At 46.7% G+C, this 12301-nt stretch overlaps 1 protein-coding gene across 1 annotated transcript in view; it reads right to left on the minus strand.

Annotated features, from left to right (window-relative positions):
- Positions 1–650: 650 nt before the first annotated feature.
- AJAP1 (adherens junctions associated protein 1) overlaps positions 651–12301 on the minus strand; it is a 133164-nt gene continuing 121513 nt past the window's right edge. The window contains exon 6 of the mRNA XM_004013763.6: positions 651–9307. The gene's annotated coding sequence lies outside the window, so the exon portion shown is untranslated. The remainder of the gene's footprint in view (positions 9308–12301) is intronic.

Below are 12301 nucleotides of genomic sequence, written 5' to 3' on the forward strand. Positions count from 1 at the left end.
CAGTGTGACTCCCCTCAAATGTCTCCAGACAAGGCCAGATGCTCCCTGAGGAGTAAAACCGTCCCTGGTTAAGAACCGCTGGGCTGGGGGCAGGGCCACTCACACACCATTGGCCTGCCCTGAGCCCATCTTCTGCCTCTGTAAACCCTGCCTATTCCATGAGTCCATCAACTCCAAGGAAGGGGGCCCTTTGGAATATCCCACCTCAGCACAGACAAAGAAGCTTTGGATCTCTGTTCCTTCCGAGGGCAGTTTCCTCTGCAGGGAAATCTCCGCAGATGTGACCTGGACTCAGATGGTCCACAAAAAAACCTCCCAGGAAGCCCCCAGCCTGCTCTTGTGGGCCCTCGTGGTCTCAGCTAAAGTATTATGGGACCGTCCCAGTTAGCACAGACTTGGCTGCAAACAACCCTAGGACCCACACCAGAGACCTGGAAATATTTTCTTCACGGTTGAACTGGGAAAGAATTGGTTTGGAAACAATGAAGACCCAGGAGGAAATCTTAGAATCTGTGAACCATGACACAGACGTGAACATAGTCTTCGAGGAGGTTTCAGATAATACTGGTAAAGGAAATAAATATGCAAATAACATTTTGAAAAAGTCATGTTGAGGTCATGACCTGAACTAACGGTGATTCTTTTGTCTCTTTTTTTCATATTATGTTTTTTTTTTAATAGCAACATCAGAGTACTAAATATACAGCAAAGTTGATATAGCTGCTGCATTGACAATAATTTTTCAAATTACATAGCTTTGAAATACAGAAACAACTTAAAAAATCTGGAATAAAATTTCACCTGTATGGAAATCACACCCAGCCCCCCACCCCTACCCCCTGTAGCTCATGTCATGTCTGTTTATTAACATGATTATGAGATGCATTCAAAGAAAAACACAACAATAAACTACAATAATTGAGCTCTTTCAGGAAGATGATATATCCATATGTCTGTAAGGACAGCTGTGGCATAGATATATATGCATAACACGTAAACAGAGAAGCTTCTGTTTTTCTATGGAAAAATAACCACTGCTCCATGTAAAAGTATAAATAAACAGTAAACAGTTTATTGTATCAGAAAATAATTTAGAAAAATCAAAATAAACCCATTGTTGCTATACATGAGTTGGGGAGGGGAGAAAAATAAAGTTCTGAAATGGGCCTGTGTGGCCATCACCTTTGACCTTCTTGTCCTGTGGTTCAGGTTCATGGTTTATGAGTTTCCTAGTTCCACGGGTGAGCTGGGGAGAGGAGGGGGGAATGGGTCTGTGTTTAAATGTATGTGATTAGACCTGGTAAATTCGGATGTGATTCAAGTACATGAGGGTCTCACAAGGGCATGGAGCCTTCTGGTTATCAGATCTGTGACCCTCAGATAGATGCCCCACGTGAAAAACTCAGCCAAGAGTTTGGATGTTTCTCTGAGTATCCTGTGTATCCCTGCTGCCCCCCACAACACCCAGATGTGCCCACGTGTGACGATGGATGTGAAAGCAAAACATCCAAATGATTGACTGTCTTTTCCACTTAGTCATGGAGACACTCTCGAGATTAGTAAAGACTGTAGTCCACAACAAGGATGCCTTCAAGCATTAGTTAGACTAACTTTTTAGAAAACGTATGTTGGAAACAGATGGGTGTTTCCAACATGGGTAAGCAACTATGCTTACCATGGAGAGATCTCTGACTTGTCCTCGCTTCCCAGACCTTAATGAACAGTTACCACTGAATTAAATAAGAACTGAAGGGTTTCCGATTTTGCCCTTCTTTCTGGTTCTATTTATGTTCTAAATATTTTGTGGTAAACATTTACTCCTTTTGAAAAAAATGTAAAAGACTTTGAAAATACAGTCAGTGTGTGGTCTTATGTTTCCTCCAATGTCCAGTTTAATACTTTCTGGATCTAACTCATGTTCAAGGGTTTAACTCATGTTCAGTAACACACATATAGAGAGACAGAAAATCAATAAATCTCTTGATCCAAATATGAATCATGAGTTAAGTAAAACTTAATCAGTAAAGTCATTCATGGTCAGGTGAGGCTTGGTTATTGTTCTGCTTTTCCTTTAAATAATTTTTACTGAAGAATAACTGTGTTCTGGGCTCCATCACCTGCCATCTTGTTTCTCCAAGTGAGACAAGAGGAAGGATTCCAATGGGGCTGCCAGAAAAAAAGGAAATTAGAAAACCCCACAAACTCTCTAGTTTTTAAGAAAACAATGATCTGGAACCCAAAACTGACTACAGTCTTTCCCTCAGTCTCAATGTTTTATTCCCAGACTATGCTAAGTCCCCACATCCTCTCTCCCCATGATAGGGGAATGTTTCAGGGAGCGGCAAATGCTTCAGATGGTGCTCATCTTCCAGCCAAGGAAAACACGTGAGCATCTTTGAAAGCTCTGCTGAATCTCAAGTCATTCCATGTCATCTTATGCTGAGGATTCATCTTTAAAGATCAAATTCATGGTGAGTCGATTTAGAACCAATTTTGTTCAAGTCCTTTCACACTTCTGGCTTCAGAGGAAGCAACCCAAATGCACGTGAAGAATAAACAAACGAAAATGATAAAACCAAATGTCTTCTGTAGGTCGCGGCAGTTCAACTCAAGAAGTGTGTGGCTGTAGGTGGGTTCAGTAACTCCTGCTGACTTTTCAAAACCAATTGTCCATCTTCATCTTTAAGGCCCTTGACTGGCCATCCAGTTGTGCTTATGTGCAGAAGTAGCACAATACTCAACAGCACCTTAGAAATCTCTCCTTTCCAGAACCTTCATGTCGGTTCATGTCTGCTTGCTGTAAGTCCATGAAAAAAACACTCATGTTGCCTTGTAGACCTTGAGTTGTCGGCAGTCACAACACTTGATGCTAGAAATCCATACACATAAGGAGAGATGACACAGAGTGGAGTGTCCAGCCCAAAACAGACATTGGAGGCAGAGGGAGAGAGTTCCTACTGGTGGTAACTGCTGTCACAAAAACCTTGTCAGGAACGACATTATTGGTTCACTATTCTACCACCATGTGAATTCCTACGACCTGAGACTTCAGTGAAGCCCGTCTCTCCTACTCCATTTAGTCCCCCAAAGGTTGGAAATTGAGTTTAGAGTGTCATAATGGCTTTGAAAGTGTCCCTTCTGGCCTGGCATGATTGCAGAGTGGAGAAGGATGACGTGGTTCTCTTGGGAGTTGAATCATTGGTCTAGAAGGTCAATACAACAGTCTTTGCTCTTATAGTTTCCTGCATAATTATTAGACACAAATGTACTTGGGGTCTTCAAAGGGTCTCCCACCATTGTAGCAACAGGTCTTCGTGGTACAAGATGATGTCAAAAAGTAGAACTTAGGGCTGTGTTTCTCCTGTGAAAAAAGCTCTCCCCACTTCTCTGGAAGCAATAACTTGTTACATTCAGGAAGACTGGCATGAACTGCCAGTTCACCAGTCCAAAATCTATAAATATCAACACTAAAGAATTTATTGCAGAATTTCAGAAATCCAAGAAAACCTAACCAGTGTGGACAGCTGAGTTTGGGTTCACACATGAATGAAGTTTCTGGGGAGTTATTTGGTGCTGCAAGTATCTAGGTGTTGACAAGAACCTAGGTCTCCACGGGATTCTATTTTTAAGACAGACTACAAGGGACAAAACTAATTAACTTTATAAAGAAGGATTTCCTACAACCTGATCCTCTCTGCATCCATTTCTGTACATATGATCAGCAGTTGTGTTACTTTGAAATTCAAGATTTGAGCAAGTTAATTCAGCCCCAGGGGATGTCTTAGCAACTCTCCTGGCTTATTCTATGAACCTATTTCATTTATACTCTCCATGGTACATGTGTGTTCTGATTTCAACCTACACAGAAGAGACAGCAGGGCCATTGATAGGTTCACTGGCTCCTTCCCCTACTGCTCACTCTCTGTTTACCCTACCCCTATCTATGTGCTTATAAACCTCTGTTGTCCCAGAGGGCAGGGCTGCCCCAGTTTATACTAGCCTCTTAAGCTCAGGCTGTCCCATATATGACTTAGATTTATGGATTCATTCAAAACTGCTCTGATTCTCTCTGATTCTATGCTGCGTAACTCTTGGAGCATCTAGCAGGGAATCTATCAAGTGGGAAATGGAATGGGGCTTCTGGAAGGATGGATTTTAGCCTTTCAGTTCCAACACAGACACACTTTATAACTTAGCTGACCACTCTCTTCAGCCGCCTTTACACTTGGGTGTGGGCCGTGCGTCTGTTAAATGTGGACAGTGGACCTGTTGCTGCTGCAGTGTCTGGGAACCCATGGAGAGAAGCCCCTTGCCCACATCGCTACCCTATCCCCCTCCAAGCACTACTGCCTTCAAGAGCCCACATAGCATCTTGCTTGCCTCTTCCTTCTCCTTGTCCTTTTCTATTCTTGGCCCCGTGTGTTCATGGCTTTCTCATCAGTACAGCCTAGGTGCTGAACCTCCCTAACCAAAGTGAAGTAGAATGGAGTGGGTACATGCAAACCCCACCCACCAGAAGCTGGTTGCTCTGGTAACACTGCTCCCTTGACAAAGGGCAAATGCTACAGCTGGCCCTTTGGCATAAAGAGAGACTGCCCAGAGTTAAATTTCCGACTTGCTCACGTGGTGACTGTTTTGAACTCTGGAGTTTGGCTATTGTGGGCTTGCTGGCTGTGCTCTTCCTAAAATCATTGGAAGTCCAAAGAAATTCAATTTTCCTGTTTGTTTAATGTCATGCTAAGTTGCTTTAGTCATGTCCAACTTTTTGCAATCCCATGGACTGTAGTCCACCAGGCTCCTCTGTCCAAAGGACTCTTCTGGCAAGAATATTGGAATGGGTTGCCGTTTCCTACTCCAGGGGACCTTCCCCATCCAGGGATCACCTGTGTCTCTTATGTCTCCTGCACTGGCAGGCAGATTCTTTATCACTAGGGCAACCTGGGAATCCCTTGTTTAATGGGTGGGGTGATATAAAAAGATTGATCCTCTGCCTGTGCCTCTGTTTATCCCATTCTTTACATTTAAGTGTGAACTCAAAACCTAGAAATGCAAAACTGCCCACCCAGCCTCACACTTTTTGAAATGAAGGGCTAGGAGCATATTTCAAAACATCAACCGATCATTTGAGACCTGGATGGGAGCCTCGGGAATAGTGCTCAGTGCAGCTAACACACACATCTTGGCTCAGAGCAGGCGAAGAAGAACAAGTTGGGAAAAATAATCAAAGATTCTCAGATGGCGAGAGTCTGGCTCGTTTATGTGGGCTGTGCTATTTACATCGGAAAACAAACAAACGATCAAAAAACAGTATGGCATAGCAAATTGACAAACTGTACCAATGTAACCACTCCAGAATTACATGAATCACAGCATGTTTTGGAATAAAAGCAGATGTTGTTTAAGAAGTACGTTACTGAGCATGATCTGTGTTGAGGTTGCGCATTGGGAAAGGCAGCTGACTTCTCTTATGAGGGGGGATGACTCTCCCTGGGGCCCCGGGTGTCCTGTGGGCTTCCTATCTCTCCTTGAGTTTCTTTGACCTCCTTGAGATCTGGTTGACCTAGTGGTGACTTGACAACCTAGGGATGTGAATAGGGAGGGGACCCGGGTTGGGGGGAGACAGCACCCCAGCAAAGATCAAGTCCATCATCAGGGTGATATGCCTCTTCTTGGTCCCATCTCTCTGCTTCCTCGGGTGTTTCTCCTAGCTAGAATGATTGGGTTGGGGGAGGGGGAGGGGTAGAAGGGTTGTAATGACTGGAACATCTTATTTCTTATTTCTTGGCACTTCACTTTTATCCTTCATTCCCAGACCAACCTTCAGGAAGCAAGTGGAGACGACTTCCCAGTTGGAGATGATGGCCAGATGAAGAAGCCCAGACAGCTCCCCCTTTTCTCTCTTTCCTGTCATCCTACTCTGTTGCTTTCCTACCATCTCTCTCTGAAATTTATTGTTTTATTTATAATTTATTAAAAATTTTTTCCTTCATCCTTCTCTCTGAAAATTATTTTGTTCGCATCTGTGTTGTTTGCCTCTGCCTGTCACAGAAAGTTAAACGCATGAGGGCAGTACCTCGCCAAACAACAAGATGAAGGTTTCCTCTGAGTACCTTTTTTGAAGAAGATAAAAAAGTTAAAGGAAATGTAAGAACTGGGGCCGCGTGACCTAAGAAGATACAACTGGGTCACTGGTGGACTCTGAAATCCAAAGAGCTGAGAAGAGGGATCACTGATTGACCCAGAGCATCACCCTAAGTCTGTGCAAGCATGGCCAGGCCAAACTCATCACACACAGATACATACAATGTCCAGACAAATGTACACATGTGCATTAGAAGGACTGATGCTAAAGCTGAAGCTCCAATACTTTGGCCACCTGAAGCGGAGAACTGACTTTTTTTTTTTTTTTTTTAGAAAAGACTCTGATGCTCGTAAACATTGAGGGCAGGAGGAGAAGGGGGTGGCAGAGGGTGAGATGGTTGGAGAATGTGATGGATGCCATCACAGACTAAATGTACATGAATCTGAGCAGACTCAGGGAGATACTGGAGGACAGGGAAGACTGGCATGCTGCAGTCCGTGGGGTCTCAAAGAGTCAAACACAACTTGGCAACTGAACGACAATATGGGGCCTGAGTCAGAAAAAACCTGTGCTGTATCATTTCATAGACTTGACTGTGGAAGGAGCTTAATTTCATAAGCCTACTCACTTTCATCTCCCTGTATAGAGATGAGGTTTCCAGGTAACCATTTAAAAAATAAAGCATCTCTACACACATTCCCTCCATCACCGTGATACGGTAGCCTTCCTCAAAGTGGATTTGTTTGGACAGATGTCAGTACACAGCTAGAATTCCCAGAGGGGAACACGCAGGCAAGGCTTGTCTGGGGGTGGTAGACGCATCTCCCAGCCCTGTCCTGAACACGTGCCGAAGGGGTTTGTGTGTGTGTTGGAGGTGGAGGAAGTAGCTGTTATGTGAAGCTTCCTTTGAAAGCTCTGTGTCACCCAGTGGTCAGGCAGCCTGAGGTCCAGGGGAGAGGACTGAGCTACAGTTAGAGGTGATGCACTGGCCACTGAGCTCATCCCCGTCAGGAACCCTAGGCTCTGCTACCAGTGTTACAACAGACACCCTTGCCATCACCTTCATCTCACCCGACACACAGTGGGGGCTCCCATAGCCCTCACCTGTGGTTCACACTGCACGGTGCTCACCTGAGTCACAAAGGCCGCACGGCCACCCTCCAGTCAGGGAGAGTGACTGGAGGACGAGAGCTGACTGTGCTGGGTGCCGGGCCGAGAGCAGTGTGGCAGGGAGCACCATGCGGGTGAGTCGGGAGCCTGGAGATGATGTGGACATTAGTGGCATCTTGTTAACGTACCAGGACTTTGGAGGGTAAGGGGATGACAAAATAAAAACCAAAAAACACAGTTTTCCCACTCTTGGAGGGGGGGTATCCCCCAAACAGATCTTAACGGGCACTGTGATAAAATGACATTTTTCCCTCTGCTGGCATTGTCTGACTCTCCAATATATTAAAAGGTACCAAAGCCAAGTTTCCAAGTACATTTCAAGGTGTTGCGGAGGGGGCCTGGTGAAAGGATTGGGTCGCCTGCCTGGTCAGTGAGTGAGTAGGAGGGGTGAGCTTCCTGCTTGATGACCTTTAACCCTTCAACTTAACATGTTGCATTTCATGCCATACTGGTGACATCACTCACCGGAGACAAGCCCTGTGCATAGAATCTGGGGTCCCTGGGAGGAGGACATGCCCTCTGTCTGAGGCCTAGATGGATCCCCATCTTTTATAGCGCTCCCACTGATAGTAGGAGGAACAACAGGGCGCCTTCATAAAGTGGGGGCTGTAAAGAGCGGGGTCTTCACTGAAGTGTGTGGTCGGGGTTCAGAGAGGCCCCGAGGTGGAATTCTTAACAGCAAAGTTCACAGGCTGGCCAACAGGAGCCGATAAGACCCAGCATCTTTGCCACCATCTCCACCAAGGTTCAAAGTCACTCTCAGGCTCAAGAAAGAGAGGGTGACCTTTGAGTGCCACTGTGTGGGAAGAGACACAGAGCATGCTGGCCTGGGACCCAGTGCTCCTGGTCTGATGAATGGGGCGCTCACTATTTCTGAGTTATGCTCTGACATACGCGCACACACACTACGAGGATATATTCCTTTAATTTTGGGAACTGGAAAATTCCTTTAATTCGGTCTATGCTTGTATAACACAAGGATGGCCAAGAATCCACCAGCCAACCCCCCCTCCCCCAATCTGACGCTCAGGCCTGTTTGTAAGTGGCCGGCCACACACGTGTGCACATGGCTATTAGGTAGCTTCTCCAAACAACTCAATGAAAAAAGGTCGTATTTATATGTATAGAGATTATATATATATATGTATGTATGTATGTGGATAAAACCATGGCAATCTTCATTCTGGCCCAACAGAAGAAATCACACACCCAGTGCCACTCACCAAATACCCAGCAAATGCAGGACATGCCATTCGAGGGTCTTGTCTGCTCATCGTGGCCGCCCCAGGCTGGACAGCGATGGGACACCAGGTCACCAGAAGAATATGCTCACGCGTGGAACTGCATTTCCAGTGTATGCATATATATGTGCGGACGTGTGTGTATGCGCGCGTGTGCCTGTGTGTGAGCCTGCAAAGTAGAAAACACCAGTTCATCCTGTTCGTACTAAGCGTGTTAAAGAAATCAGATTTTGTAACCGAGAACACATTTTTTTTTTAAAAAGGAACATTGAAGGTCTTCAAAAATTGCTACGGTACAAAAAAGGGGTGTGTGTGTGTGTGTGTGTGTGTGTGTGTGTGTGTGTGTGTCTTTATATATTTATATATGTATATTAACCAGAAATAGCGACTCTACAGAAGAGATGCCCACTCCTGTTTTCTGTAAGTTTACTCCTCGTGGTTCGCTTGGCTTCGGCTTTGTCACCAAGTCTCTCGGGTCAGTACATGGCACATAATGGTATTATTGGCACAGGTTCAGAATCGAAGTACAAACTCCAGCTTCTGGTGCGTCCTCCTGCCCTTTTTCTGTCTCCGGTTCCTTCTGTTGGGTCTTCTTTCTGTTTCCCAAAGGAGCTCTGGGAGAAGGCAGTCCCCCATAGGCGTCAGCATTTTTATAAAAATATATTTGGCCTATAGCGTCCTGCTCTGAGAGTCCCCCACCGGCAAACAGAAGTGGTAGGGGTGGGGACCCTCCCCTTAGATAGTTTAGTTTTAGGTTTTATGTGTTTTTTGTAATTTTTAATTTTTTTTTTTTTACAGGTTCACCAACGGAATCCTGTGTGGAAAGAAAACAAGAGATTAAATGGCAGCAGGCCAAACGTAGAAGGTGTCTATGAGGGCCCTCTGAGTCTCTGTCACCGGGACCTGGGTACACAGCTGCCTAGCTAAACGACACGCGAGTGTCACCCTAGGGGCACCAAAGCTATCTTGCTGGACCTGGTCACCAAGGACTGCTACAAACTCTAGGAATCCTGAGGGGACCTCGTGTTAATTACAGTAATTGACAGAATGGTCCTCCTGCCTTTGAGGGAGGGGCTTGGGCTTCCCAAGAGGAGGCTAGGACTATCCCGACACTAACTCATGAGCAGGCATGGCACTCCAGGCCCGCAGGTGACTGAATGTATCCAGCGTCCTGCTCACTCCCCTTCCAGCTCCTGATGGGGAGAGGGGAAGAGGGGCTGCCAGCTATAGTCCTGAGCTGCAGGAAGCAATGGAATCCATTTCAATCCTGCTCAGCTGGAGGGGGCTGGGACCTGGGGAGGCTAATGGACTGCACCAGAATAACCACCCCTCGGGTCTCCCTAAGAAGTGATCTCACTGGAGAGAGGAAGAACCTGAACTGCCCTGCATGCCAGCCAGGTCAGATGGCTACAAAGAAGCAGCTGGCTTTTACCCAGTTTGGGGATGCTGCCTCAGAAAATTGGGACCCCAAAGTCATCCTGCCTCAGTGACAAACCCTGAGGTCAGCATCCCCCAGGGAGACAGAGCTACAGCCATCCTGGGCATGGTCAGGTAAGTCAGAATGCCCCATAGCTCAGCCCCGGGTTGGGGGAGGGGGGTTGGCTCAAAGCTGCTGTTGTTACAAGGGTGGGGTGGTGTGTCTCTCTGCTGTCACTCAGAGTCCTCATCTGCACTCCCACAATGACAGGAAATCGGACCCTCAAATGATACAAAGAGGATACCATGGCACCCTTCTTCTAAATGGACTCTGGGGTAAGGTTCTTTCTCCTGCATCAATTAAGCCCCCCAGGGGAACCTCCACAGGATGGAGGGCTGAAGGGCATCCAGGTGCAGGGACACACCTGCAGCCCTCAGGAGAGCATCTGGTCAGCACTGCATCCGTCATCTTCTCCGAGGGCCTCAGCACATGAAAGTCTACTCCATCGAGGTGGGGTGGCAGTGCCTGCTCCCTCTCCGGGACCCCTCCTGGTTTGGATAAGAAAGGCAGGGCATCGCCTTGCCCAAACAAATGACACCTGTTTGGCCAACCCCAGGAGGCCCAAATGGGGCGTCTACTCATCTCCTGTGGGATGGCCTGCCCTGCTGTGAGCAGGAGTGTGATGAAATGGACATCTGGTCAACTGTGTGCTGGACCACCCTCAGCCAGGTTACTCCAGCTATCTGCCCCCTCCCACCCGCCCTGGACCTGCCGACACCTAGGCTCTCTAGGATTTGCAGGGAGGGAGGGAGTGTGGTTTAAAAAGTGAAATCATTAAAGCAGAATGTCCCTCCTTTATGTCTACCTTCTTTTTAATCTTTAGAAAGTTAAAAAATGTGGAGACAAATCCTTGATGATGCCACTTATAAGAAGTCCTCAGAGTCGTCAAGTTCCTGGGGACAGAGAGTAGAATGCTGGATGAGGGGCGGGTGGGGGGAGTTAGTGTCTAAGGGGGGCATAATACCAGTTCAGGAAAAACAACAAGAGTTGTGGAGGTGGACAGTGGGGGCGACTGCACAATTGTGAATGTACTTAATGCCACAGAACTGTTCCATTAAAAACAGTTAAAAGTAAAATGGTCAGTTTTATGTTCTATATATTTTACTACAATTTTAAGAACTTAAGAAATATACTGGGGAACTTCCCTGGTGGTCCAAGGGTTAAGATTTTGCCTTCCAATGTCAGGGGTGTGGGTTTGATCCCTGATGGGAACTAAGATCATACATGCCTCATAGCCAAGAAAACAAAACATGAAACAGAAGCAACATGGTAACAAATTCAACAAGACTTTTAAACAATGGTCCATATCAAAACATCTTTAAATATATACACATATTGAAAAAATATTGTTGCTATTGTTCAGTCACTAAGTTGCGCCTGACTCTCTGCAACCCCATGGACTGCAGCATGCCAGTCTTTCCCTGTCCTTCACCATCTCCCAGAGTTTGCTCAAACTCATGTCCACTGACCATTGTGTTGGTGATGCTATCTAACCATCTCATTCTGTCACCTATGAAAAAATATGGGGACAGTAAAAGCCAGGCCTAGTGACCATCTGCCCAGATCTGGGGCAGTCTCTGGTTTGAGTTGCTGCCCACTGGCCCAGCAGGTTGACCACCAGGCCCCTGCCCACCCTCAGATGCATCCAGGTTGGGCTCTGGAGTCATAGGGCCTCCTTTCCTAAGAAGGGAGAACTGCAGCCTGGGGCTGCTCTCAGATCCTTCCTGGCAACCTTAACCAGACAGATGAGGGAGGCACTGCTACTGCTTCTTCCCTGGGGCCAGCCGTCTCCTGAGGTTTTTTCAAACAGACATTATCTGCTAAAAGGCTGAAAAGTCTTCAGTGTTTCTGACAGTGGCTCCTTGGATCCTTGAGGACAAGGGCCCGGCCCCTCTTGCCCCATCTCTCCCTCCCCTCTTCCCGGGCTGTTGCCTGGCTTCAATAGCAAATCTCTGACATGAAAACCCCCAAGTTTCTGCTGACTGTTACCTCCCTGGGGAGACCTTCATGGATACCCCTTCCTTTCCTAAGCGTGTTCTGTTTCATCTCTGTTAAAGCATCTGTTTCTGTGACTCCTTGGGCACTGCTTTGTACCTGACTGTGTGTACATCACACATCATCCAGGTGTCATGGGTGCCTGCCAGGTCCACCAAGGTTTGCCTGGGTGCCAGCTCTGAGCCTGGCCCTTTGGAGGGAGATCAACACTGGATGAAATTCAGACAAGAGGTATCTGTGTGAAAGAAGTGTTGTCCTCAGCCCTTATCTGTCTGGAATGACCTTCACATACTGCCTGCCTGGGAGGATGGCTGGAGGGGCTCTTGGGCCACTGAG

Source organism: Ovis aries, chromosome 12 (assembly GCF_016772045.2).
Source record: "Ovis aries strain OAR_USU_Benz2616 breed Rambouillet chromosome 12, ARS-UI_Ramb_v3.0, whole genome shotgun sequence".
NCBI lineage: Eukaryota > Metazoa > Chordata > Mammalia > Artiodactyla > Bovidae > Ovis > Ovis aries.